This window comes from Prionailurus bengalensis, chromosome B4, assembly GCF_016509475.1.
Source record: "Prionailurus bengalensis isolate Pbe53 chromosome B4, Fcat_Pben_1.1_paternal_pri, whole genome shotgun sequence".
Classification (NCBI taxonomy): Eukaryota; Metazoa; Chordata; class Mammalia; order Carnivora; family Felidae; genus Prionailurus; species Prionailurus bengalensis.
In genome coordinates, this window is record NC_057358.1 from 59,842,159 (window position 1) to 59,854,969 (window position 12,811).

The 12,811-nt window shown below is 36.3% G+C and overlaps 1 protein-coding gene across 2 annotated transcripts in view; it reads right to left on the reverse strand.

Annotated features, from left to right (window-relative positions):
- ITPR2 (inositol 1,4,5-trisphosphate receptor type 2) overlaps window positions 1–12,811 on the reverse strand; it is a 508,158-nt gene that overhangs the window by 494,251 nt on the left and 1,096 nt on the right. The gene's annotated exons all lie outside the window — the stretch shown is intronic.

Below are 12,811 nucleotides of genomic sequence, written 5' to 3' on the forward strand. Positions count from 1 at the left end.
AAAACCAAAATAAATAATAGATAAGGCATCGTGCCTTTGAACAGCCTACTAAACAAACACCAGCTTAAACTGTTTTACTGCAAAATTTTATAAACATAATACAGCAGAACTTTCAACATCGATGCACTCTGAAGTCAACCAAGCTTCCAAAAGGAGACTCATGTTGATTTTTTGAATATTTATGGTTTCTACCCTATTTAATTTAGGTACCTGATGCTAAGGGTTTGATTCTTACTAAGTGTTCCACATATGTTAATTGCCATTAATCTTATCACAATAGTATAAACTAGGCAATAATCCCACTCTACAGATAAAGAAATTGAGGTTTCAGGTGTTAAGTCCTTCTTAAGGTAATACCAAGAGGTATAGTGTGATTTGAAACCAGGTTTGTCTGAATCAAACACAAAATTTCCTGAGTACCTACTATCTGACAAATACTGTGTGAAGCATTAGGAACATGATTGTGAACAAAACCAGACATGGTCTCTGCCCTTACAGAGTAACCTTAAGTAAAATTAAAACTATAGCTGTGATAAACTCTCTGAAGGAAAAAAGAAAAAAAAAAAAAAGTATGGTGCTGTATGAGCATATAGAAAGGGAACTCACACAGTCTGGGAGATCAGGAAAAGTTTACTGCAGATGGGTCACTGAGCCGAAATCTGAATAATGAATAGGTATAAATTAGGTGAAAGGCATGAGGTTAAGTGAAGAAACCTACCAGACAGAGAAGAAAATGTGTGAAAAGGCCCTGTGGTAAGAGGAAGCTCAGAATGTTTGTGCACCTAAAAAAAGGGGGAAGGGGAGGGAAGCATTGTGCCTGAAGCAGAGAGCCAGCAGAGGAAAGCATGGAACAAGATGAGGCTTGGATCTCAGAGCCCCAAAAAGCGTGAGGTTGTGCTGGGCTTCATGACATTTTATCCAAACATAAGCAAATGAAACAGAAACTTCTTTCTATATGTTTCGTTTTTTTTTTTTAAAGAAATTTCTAAATTTTTTTCAATGTTTATTTATTTTTGAGAGACAAAGAGACACAGAGCACGAGCAGGGGGAGCAGGGGAAGGCCTGAGAGCGAGGGAAACACAATCCGAAGAAGGTTCCAGGCTCTCAGCTGTCAGCACAGAGCCAGACACAGGGCTTGAACTCAACAAGGCTTGAGATCATTACCTGAGCTGAAGTCGGACGCCTAACTGACTGAGTCACCCAGCACCCCATGTGTTTCATTCTTAAAATAAAGCCTCAAAAGTCACAATGAATATTTTAATCTATGAAACTTTTTAGGTCTGGTAAGTGAAACACTAACCAGAGATACTGTCCCTTCAGTGATTCTGTGATAAGCTACTTTTCATCCCCAGCACAGCTGCCTGGCTCAGGCTGCCTTACATATGACCCTGATTCCTCCCATGTCTACCATTTCCAACCTTATTCTATTCTTGCTCTTTACCACTGTCTGATCCCCCTACAGCAAAACCTGATCATTTCACTATCCTGCTTAAAAATCCTTCAATGGCTTCACATTACCTAATGGGGAATATGATCTGACCTTTGTGTGCCTATCCAGTTTCATCATCTGTTAGAATATAGTCAAGCCAGGATTTGAGGATATCCAGAGAACAGGTTCATTTATAGATGCTCTATTATCACCATGATTCAAGATGGTTTCTTACCTGCTCATATTGCAATTAACTGAAGGCGGTGGGGTGGGGAGGAGGCCAATAAAAGCCTTCTTTAAAGGCCCGACCTCCAAGTATAGTCCATCACCACCCTGGCTGAAAGGGAGGCTGGGAAATGTGGTCTTTACTCTAGGCACCCACAAACTAAAATACTTCTGTTAGTATGGAAGAAAAGAAAATAGTATGGAAACCAATTTCACAATAAATTCTATTAAATAAATAAATAAATAAATAAAAAGGAAGAAAGGAAAAATGAATTTGAGAGAATAACTAGCAGTCTCTGATATGGAAACTGAAATTAAAATGTATTTTGCTAAGTTAAATTGGTCTCAAACTAAATGATGCAGTTGGCATCAATTCTTTAGAGTTTATCATATTAATTATAATTCCATTTTGAAAAAAAAAGTGCAATATGAATGTTGATCTTCTCTTTAAAAAAATTGTTTTAATGTTTATTTATTTTTGAAGGAGAGAGAGGCAGAGCATGAGTGGGGAAGGAGCAGAGAGACTGACACAGAATCCGAAGCAGGCCCCAGGCTCTGAGCTGTCAGCACAGAGCCCGACACGGGGCTCAAACCCACAAACCATGAGATCATGACCTGAGCTGAAGTCAGATACTCAACTGACTGAGCCACCCAGGTGCCCCACACTCTTTAGAAAACTGTCATAGTATAACTTTATATGCCAAGGTAATTACTGCCTCTCAAAGGTCCTACATGACAATTTATCTAAACAATTCTTTATTCAGATTCTTCAATAATTAACAAAGTGTTATTATACTTGCAATTTGATAATATTTTTAAAAGCCTTTCTGAGAGGTTCTTTAGCAGCTAAGACTGGAAATAAGCACTTGGTTTCACCCTAACAGATAACAATGACTTCATTTGTACTGATTGGGAAAGGAGGCTCATTCTTCACATGAATTTAGAATTAGAACTCAAGTATTAAATCACGTCCTGCCAGGTAAATAGTGAAGAAAGGTAAATAGAGGCTCTATTTTCATTTGTTCTTAATCCTAGAAATGGATTAATTTGGTAAAGTTTTAAATAACTAACACTTTCATTGACAATGAGGCTTAATTTGATTTAAAAGTGTCATAATATTTACCATTCCTAGCCACAAGCATAGAGTCCTTAAAACAACAAAATTCCTTTCTTTACATTTCCTGCCTATTTTAACAAACCAGGTTTAAATTACCCTCTTTGAAAACATGGTTGAAGCCAAAAATCTACTTGAAATGCAAATGTTTAAGTAGTTTTGTCCCTGATATCAGCAATGACCTTGAACACTTTAGCCAAACACAAGTAGCTAGTCCTTAAATCATTAACTTCTTTTGGATCCCTAATGTAACTGTGTTGATGATTTGTATAATATATTTTTTAAGTCACTGTCTTTAATTGGTGTGATGTACTTCCACTGAATTAATGTGGATGTTACAGAAATGAAGCAAAACTGATCATGTTTTGTATCTTTCATCTCAAATGTACTTTTCTAAAAATATTACATTTTAAACACCTATCATAGAAGATCATGGCACATTAGAACTAAAGGAAATAGAATGACATTGTCTTACTTTTTAAATTTTCCAGACACTTATCCTTAAATTTCAAAAATAAAAATTACAAGTTGTCATTCTATTTTTCTTAAGTTCTATAAATTCTCCAACTATTCTCCAATTTCACATTAGCAAATTATTCCCAACTAAACTTTTTTTGCCAAAATGTCTCCCTGGATATATCATATACTATCCACAAAGAGAAAGAGATGACAAATTCACCCTTTGCACACATTAAAAACAAAATCGAACTTTCTGAAATATCAACTTTTCTTTCATGTGGCTATTAAACAAGGCTATACACATTACTTTTTCTAGACTATAGGATTTATCACATGTTGGGCTAGGTAGGTGCAGAGATATGACCCAAGAGATTATTGAACTCCCTATTATAGTGAGGTTTAATGGCACCATAAAACTAATGGCAACTTTCATGTGTTTCAAAAGAATTACCTATATAGATTCTCAAAACATTTAATAAGAACAATTATATTGATTTCTTTCCAGAGAAGGACTGATGTTAACAGCTACTTAGAGATTTGACAATACATATATTCTCTTTTTTTATTATTCTAGAGAGAGTGTGCACACAAGCGGCTTGGGACAGGGAAGGAGGGGTGGAGAGAGGAAACAGAGAGAGAAGGAGAGAGAATCTTAAGAAGGGTCCACACTCAGCACGGAGCCTGATGCAGTCTCAATACCACAACACTGAGATCATGACCTGAGCCCAATTCAAGAGTCAGATGCTTGACCAGCTGAACCACCCAGGTACCCTGAGAATATATATATTCTAATTCAATAAATATTTATTGAGCCAAGCACTTGAGATACTCATTGACAAAACAAAAAGATCCCCACCTTCAAAGAGTTCATAGACATATGATAAACAATGGGTACATTAAATAGTAAATTATATTGTATATAATAAGATAGTAGGGAGGTAAAAGGGTAGAGCAAGATAAGAATAGGAAAGGCTGAGGCAAAATGTGAAAGAGGTTACCATATGACCTCCCAATTCCATTGTTAGATATATACCCAAAAGAATGAAAAATATATATCCACACAAAATATATATATATCCACACAAAAACATGTGCATGAATATTCATGGCAGCGTCATTCATAACAATTAAAAATGGAATCAACCCCAAATAACCATCAACGGATGAAGAGATAAACACACATGCTAAATCCTTCCAATAGGATATTATTTGGTGATAAAATGGAACAGAGTACTGGTACATGCTACAATATGGATGATGCTTGAAGACATTATAGTTAGTAAAATAAGCCCAGACACAAAAGGACAAATATTGTATGATTCCATTTATGTGAGGCACCTGGAATAGGTAAATTCATAGAGACAGGAAGTAGACTAGGAGTCACAGAGGGGAAGTGGGGAAAGTGATTATCTAAAGAGTACAGACTTTCTGTCTGGGATGATGAAAAATCTGAAAATGGATAGTGGTGATGGCTGCACAACATTGTAAATATGATTAACGCCACTGAATTTTATACTTAAAATGGTTAAGATGGCAAGTTTTATGTTATATGTATTTTACCACAATTTATTTAGAAAGGCACTTAGGAAGTTACTATTTACCTACAAAGTAGTGATCTAAGCTCACAATCCCCTTAGCTCTCTCCCCATACCACACTGCCCAGAAGCCAGCAGAAATCAGACACCTCTGCTCAGTGATTTCCGTGATAATCAAACCTGGCATTGTTCATGCACCTTAATGAATAATCTGAGTGGAGACAAACTCTATCACTCAACATTCTGAAATTTAAGAAGATGCAAAGTATAGGAATTGCTGGTGGATCCAGGTCATGTAAACGGAGAACCCAGAGAGAAGTTTCTGCTATTAAGATTCCCACAGCAGCCCTGGGTTTTTGCCTGTCTTACTGCTCAGTTGTTGAGCTCATCATTCAATTTCTTGGAGCTCCTCCAGTATCCTTATAATTAACATTTCCTTCTTTGCTTAAGCTAGCCAGAGATGGTTTCTGTTCCTCACAAACAAAAGAACCTTACTTCTAATATAATATAGACTTTTGATTCCTAAGCTTTATCCATGTGGGAAAATGATATGCAAGTATCTTTTGCTTTCCAAATCTTTTGGGCTTTTGAGATCAGATCATAAGAATGAGAATAGCAAAGGATACCGATAGATTCTTTTCAAGAGGATCCAAGACAATTCAATACAAGGTTTGTAAATAATTTAACTAAATGTGAGTTGGAACATGAATTGGAGATCACTTCAGGCTCAGAAATGTGTACAAAAACAGGTCTCCTCCCCACCCCACTATTGGAAAGTAGAGCATTCCTATGAAAGCTTTTGCAAGCCAAAATGGCAGAAAACAAAGAAGCAATTACCATAACACAAAAGCAAAAATTCTCTTCGGATTTCTTTCAATTAATGAAAATTAGCTATTAATGTAGGTCGTTTGTAAAGCAAAATGGCATAAAGTAAACTTTCAAATAGCAGGAAAAACCTGCAATACACTTTGATTTGCCAGTAGAAAAGTCAATCAATGACTTTATGGTCCAGTTTTATTTTTTTGTTTCTGTCGGTTCTGTTTGTGCTCTATTTAGCTCTGATGATCCATGTAATTCCCTACATAATTTGATGAATCCTCTTTTCAATAACATGTGGAGAGTAGCAGTGTCTCCCTTTAGTGATTGTTTCAAAATTAGTCACTACCACAAGGTCTTAGAGGGCTAGATATCCAGGAAATTACTTAATTAAAAACTTCAGTTTTCTCTAGGACTCTGTTGAGGAATTGTTTTGGGTAACTAATATATAATAAAAGTCTAGCATTTTGTAATTTTCACAAAGAAATTTTTATGAGGATATTTTAATAGGAGATCAAATATCTTACTAATAGAATCTCAATAACACATTTGAATTCTAAGAATTTAGACATGTATTCAGAGTATGCTTTGCTCACTTCCTAAGCCTTTCCCCGCATTCATGGTTATCTATAAATGCATCAAAAAAAAAAAGAGGGCTTCATACCTACCAGAAAGGTATTCTATACCAAGTGTGAATGTGTGTGTGTGTGTGTATTGAACAGTCATAGGCAGTATGAAGCAAAAAAACAAAAAACAAAAACAAAACTATTTTTTTTTTGCATCCCAAGAAATTTAGAACTATGTTAGATAAAAAGTTGTCCTTATTGCCTAAATTTCCAGGGATCTGTAATACTCTAATTAGGTTCATGATTCCTGAAGAAAAACTATGAAACAGTGGGGACAAGGAAAAATAAGGGGAAAGGAGTAAATATATAATATCCTATTTTTAGTATATGTGCTGCCGAAGCGAGCACAATATATAATATCCTAAGAAGCTGGAAGCATTGTATAAATTCCCCCAAATAATTCCCAAGTTTCTTCTTTATAACATGCCCTCATTATCTCGGGTCTCAGTAAATTCAGTGTATGTGACAAAGATTGAAGGCAGTCTAAACAACTCAGAGGATCTGAGCCAAACTTAAACTTCTCATATTTGGAAATTAGCACAAAATATCTTCTTAGATCATGTCTTCTATCTTTTCATATCTCAAAAATATCCAATTGTTTGCTTCCTTTTTTGGAGCTATCAAAAATTGACAGTAAAATTTCACCAAGCCTCTTTTTAAATGAAGAAAAAAAAAAACATCAGAAATATATATCAAGGGGCACCTGGGTGGCTCAGTCAGTTAAGCATCCAACTCTTGATTTCAGCTCAGGCCATGATCCCAGGGTTATAGGACTGAGCCCCGCGTCTGGCTCCACGCTCAGTGCGGAGCCTGCTTAAGATTCTCTCTCTCCGGCTGCCCCTCTCCCCCACCCGTGCCCTCTCTCTCTCTTTCTCTCTAAAATAAAAAAATAATATGTGCTCAAATTATGGGTACAGATTTGAGACAAATATCCATCCTAATGATCTGTCAAAGTTCAGCTTAAATACGACCTCCTCCTCGAAGCGCCCCTCCCCGCACCGAGATCATACCAGCAAGAAGCAACAGAATCTTCTTCTGACTTCTTTACAATACTGTTTTTAATCATCTTTATGACATTTGAAAAGAATTGCCTTATGTTGTGGTTATTCAATATCAGTCTCACCTCCATCACTAAATAGTTACTACGCTGACTTCACAAACATTTATTAAACAGGAACTGTTTGAGGTGCTAAGCATACAAAGATTAAAATGACAGTTCTTTACCCTGTGGCATTTATAGCACTGAGAGCAAAGAAGATGTCAAATACATATACTCTCTCATAGGTCTTAGCCAACTTCTCAAAGGAATCCACAAACTACATAAGATCCAGCATATCTTCACACTGTATCCCAAGCACATAGTCAGGGCTCATTAAATATTTGTTGAGTGAATTAATGATTCCATCTGCAGCATGTTCCAGCATAAACCACCTCACAAGGAAAGTTACATGGACTTGATGCGTGATGTAGACACATTTTCAATTTTATGATTAAACTTTTTTGTAAATAGCCTCATAATTTAATTTATTCTTATTCAAGGTTGGATTTCTGTGGGTGTGTGTTAGTATAAACTATAAAACAGCCATTGTTAACCAATGAGTGATTTGAATTTTGAGAGAGCTAATCATCCATTTCAAAGATACTTAAGAAAAATATTTCAATCATACCTACACAAAAAGAAATCCTTCACAAACTATCGCCTATAGAAGCTGACTCAGGAAATAAAAGTTTCATTGTGACTACTAAGATTATGAACATGAACAAGTCGGCCATGCTAAAGTACTTACTTCTTACATGTATAAACAGACTTCTAAAATAAAACAAACTATTTATTTACTGTATAAGTTAAATCAATCATTCATAACTGCTCAGCATTACTGGTCAAACATTTTCCCATAATACATTTTAAGATACCAATAATAGCTAGGAACAAGTTGGGTTTACAGTAAACATAAGACCATCTATTTCAGTAGCATGCAGTTTCCTCGTCTGTAGTTTTCTTGCAGACCATGACCAGTACAATGCTTTATTTATGCTTTTTAAGACAAATACTGTTGACTAACAGTAATAAGAAACTGAAGACTCTTTCAAAACATCACTTTCACTTTGGCTAGCTTTCCCAACTGTATCAGTAATAGATGTTTAATTACAGAAACATATATAGAACCTGGGAAACATAGGAGATACAAAAATGAAAATGGAAATCACCTATCCATTCACCATGTGGTGCCATAACTGCTAATATGCTGTTCTATTTTCTGTCACTATTTCCCATGTATGTTGTTTTGTATTTTTCAAGTAGAATTATGGTTTTCTGAAGGCATATATTGAAAACTTTCCAGTCTAAATCTGCATGGGAGTGGAAAGATAACCACAAAAAAAAAAAAAAAGGCATCAATACATTTGAAAAGCAGAGTTTTATCCATTGAATGAATGAATGAATGAATGATCATTAAAGTTACACTTCTCATTATAATCTGATGATCGGTTACCAAGATCCAGTGTTAAAAAAAAAGGAGTAAAATTCATTCTGTTACTATGCCATAAATTTGTCATAGATGTCCACTGTTACTTCTTCTTCTATATTTGTATATGAAGACACACCCTCTGCCTGGAATTTCAGTTTTAAATTATGAGTCTATAGTATTCTGTCTATATTCTATAAGTTACCCTTGTACCATCTGTACAAGGACAGTTCCAAGAGGACAAAGTGATTATGAAATGTGTTACCTATGCAAAAAATAAAATAAAATAAAATAAAATAAAATAAAATAAAATAAGCTTCTGTTAAACCTAGAAAAAGATCAAGCAGTTGCCTGTGAGTTTCAGTCTATCAGACCCAAGCCAGGCATTTGAGGAGGGATGGTTGTTTACCTGACTGAGCTATCCACAAGAGAGGGTCTAAAAGCTAAAAGAGAAGTCATTTATGGAATGACTTCTAAGTTTAAGAAACAGTCCACTTTAGCTTAAAATAGACTTTATGTTCACCACTTGAGAAACTGTCTTTGTACCTGAGCAGATTTCAAGTTCCATAACATGACACTACTAACCCTTAGATTTTCCAAAACAGCTAAGTTTTCAAGATTATACTGTCTTCTTCCTCTCCACTGAACATGCATGCAAATATTCAATGGATTTTTAGATGTTTTTTATCAAAATAGCATATGCCTCAATCAAAACAAAGCTAAGTTTATACAGCTAGTTACAGCAGGAAATACTGGCTGTTAACTTGGAAGGGTTCTGTTGGAAAGAGTAAAGATAATCTGCAAATTATTCTAAAATAGAAGTTGACTGTAACCATGCCTTGCTTCATCTACTTGACTCTTTCTTCACTGATCAGACAGTCCTAGTAAGGGAAACAATCTTAAAACTGTAATAAGAGTAGCATAATTCAATGACAGAAGAAAAGATAATAATAAACCAAATCTGCAAATATTTAAATACCAAAAACATTAAACAGAGAAAAAGATCAGGAAGGGAAAGTCAAGGGACTATAATTGGGAACAATAAAAGGTATGCATTTATAGTTTTATTCATCCAAGGAATTAAGGTAGAATTATAAACTGTGTGACACGCCATCACCCTACCTAACGTCCATCATTGAACATGGAAACAAAGGTACTGAAAAGTTCACTGAATTGGCCAAAATTCAAGCAGCAAGTAAAGATAAGGGTCCCAGTTTTTTGTCACTCTGGTTAAGAGATTATTATGATGCTCTGTAGTCACGGCATCAATGAGTGTCATCTGATAGTTTGCTGAGACTTTAACTAGTGGGTGTTGACTCTTGGTAGATCCTGCAAAGAAACCTCAAGCCAAAAGCAGCAATCACTTATACATATATAGACACACACACACACACACACACACACACACACACACACTCATATGCACATGTGTCATTTACTAACCTTTCAACCATATGGAGAATAGACAATGAAGGAGTTAAATACCTTTTTACTGATTCTATCCCACCCACCCTGGAAGTCCTGCTATGCTCATTCCCACTGGATGGTACCTAATCACTGGTCAAGGTGATATTGACCTTGATATCATATTCAAGGTGATATCATATTCAGAAATATGAAGTGTCAGATGTGGCAATAACCAGGGAAGTGAGGCTCAGGATAAAGAAAATAGAAAAGGGAAGAAGGAACTATTACCACTGCATTTAAAATTGTACAGCAGGTCCCAAAATTCCCTCCCTTCCTTTAAAAAAAAAAAAAAAACTATAACCCTAAAATGTACCATTAGCCAGAAATTTGTTTATTTAAAATATATTCACCATCTTCATTCTACAGGATTTAAAGCAGTTTTCCTTAAATCAATATAAGTGTTTCTTAAATAGATGTTTAGATGAAAAATTAAGTTACAAAATACAAACTGGCCCCTTTTGCACCTACACAAGCTGGGAGAAAAATACCTCAGTCAGCAACAATTTGGGATTCAGAAACATCAGGTACGTACTGGTTAAAGGATAACTGGAGAAAAAAGAGGAAATGCAAATCTTTGCAACTGGGGCATTCTAATTTCTCACACTGAGAAATCAAACTTGGAAGCTCAGTCACAGAGCCTAAGAAAATTCCTCCCACATTTCCAGTAGGAAGTATCTCTAAGAGGAGCCTGCTAAACTCTTCGAGAATGAAACTGATCGGTTTTTTAACAGAAAAATTCATTACCTTATTGCAAAACTTCCCCAAAGCAAAATGATAATAATGCATAGCCTCCAAAACTTCCTTATACACTAAATGTTCAAATCAGACAAAATTTGTTTGCAGATGACTATCTTTACCAAGAATTACCTTGAAATGCTTATCCACTAAATTCTCATTAACTACTCTCTTAAGCTGAATTTGAAAAGCCATCATGCTATCGAAAGTGTCAAATGGATAAAGGGCTAAAACAGAAATCAGAAACTTTAAGCCAAATTTTTAGCTCCACAGGTTAGAGAAAAAGAATATCCAATCAAAGCACCAAGCTGCACCAAGGGCAGCTTTTCTGAAGATCCTTCCTCACCTCAGAATCGAGCTACACAGAGGTCTTGTCATATTAACCTCAACAAGACTCAATTTGTTAACAGAAAAATAATACTACACGTGTTATGTAGAAATGCAACTTTCAAAACACCAGCGAGAAATTTGGATACAAATAAATATTTTCACAAACATACACTACATTAAAGGTCGAGAGCTTTCTTTTTCTCAAGGCGTAAAGATTATGATATGTCGCCAAAGAAACACACACTCGACTGGGAATCTGGAGACGGGGTTACAGTTCCAGCTTTTGGCATTAATATCCTCTGTTTCTTAGGTAAGTCACCTCATTTCTCTTCCCCTGAGTTCCCTGATCTCTATAATGAGCAGGACAGAGTCCACAACTGCTGAAGCAGCAGCTTCCTGATTTACCACCTATAACTCTTTATGTGTATAGATACATAAACACATACCTTTGCTGAATGAGACACTACAAACACATGGCCTTTTGTTTGTCTAGGCTTTATACTCTATTCCTAGTCCTTTTTTTTTTTTTTATCATTTTGTCTACCAGTGTTAACTATTGTTCACAGGAACCAAGGTAGTGCTAATTATAATAGCTGACACATAAGTGCTTACTATGTGCCAGGTACTGTGCTAAGCAATTTACATATATTAACTCACTTCTTCCTCACCAAAGCCCTGTGAGGTAGAAACCATCATTCTTCCCAACTTTAGACATGAGGAAACTGAGATACAGAGCAATTTTGTAACTTGCCCATCCCACAGACATAAGATTCACACATGGAGAAGCCAGGATTTGACCCTAAGCATTTTGGCCCTGGAGCCCTTCCTGCTTACCCACCACCCAGAGAGTGAGTCTATGGTGGGGAAAGGTGAAGTGCAACAGAGTTCATCTGCAAAATGGTGCTGGGGCACAAAAATGTCCTTGTACTGTGAATTCTGTCAGGAACAAATGGTAGCTCATGAGTTACAAACCCAACATACACACTGGCCACTGATACTTTTTCTTACCCATTTCAGTTTCACGATTAACATTGACCTAAAAGGGAATCAATTATATCTACCTCCCTTCCTTCACCTACGGGGGAGATGCACAACACAAACTGTGTAAGTACTGGTGACTTCCACGACCTCGGTCGAGTAGGCACCCACTCCGTTATAATATGGCTCACAGTCACGGTCCAAGGACACTGCATGTTAAGTCATGTGCCCTAAAACCTAACAGTGACCGGCGAGGAGTGGAAACACCAGTTCTGCAGCCTGAAATCCTAAAGAGTGGGCAGTCTGAAGTACTGAGGCCGCAAGGTAATAAAAATTAAAAAAAAAAAAATGCGTGCGCATGAAAACACATTGCCGCGTGCATATTTAAACTGCTAACTGGTATTCACAATCAGGACAGAGAGAAAATACTAGTCATCAAGGAAGTCCTATTTAACCAACTAGCACATGTTATGTTTATATAGCTATTTCCCCCATTCATAAGTCAGCTCGAATCTCAAGAGCCCTGCACTTGGCTGAGTTCCAGGAGAAGTTCAGGATTTCAGTGGGCCAAGGCCCGGGACAGGGGAAAAGCAGGACTGCGTTCTAGAACCAGGAGGCCCTCAGAGACGTCT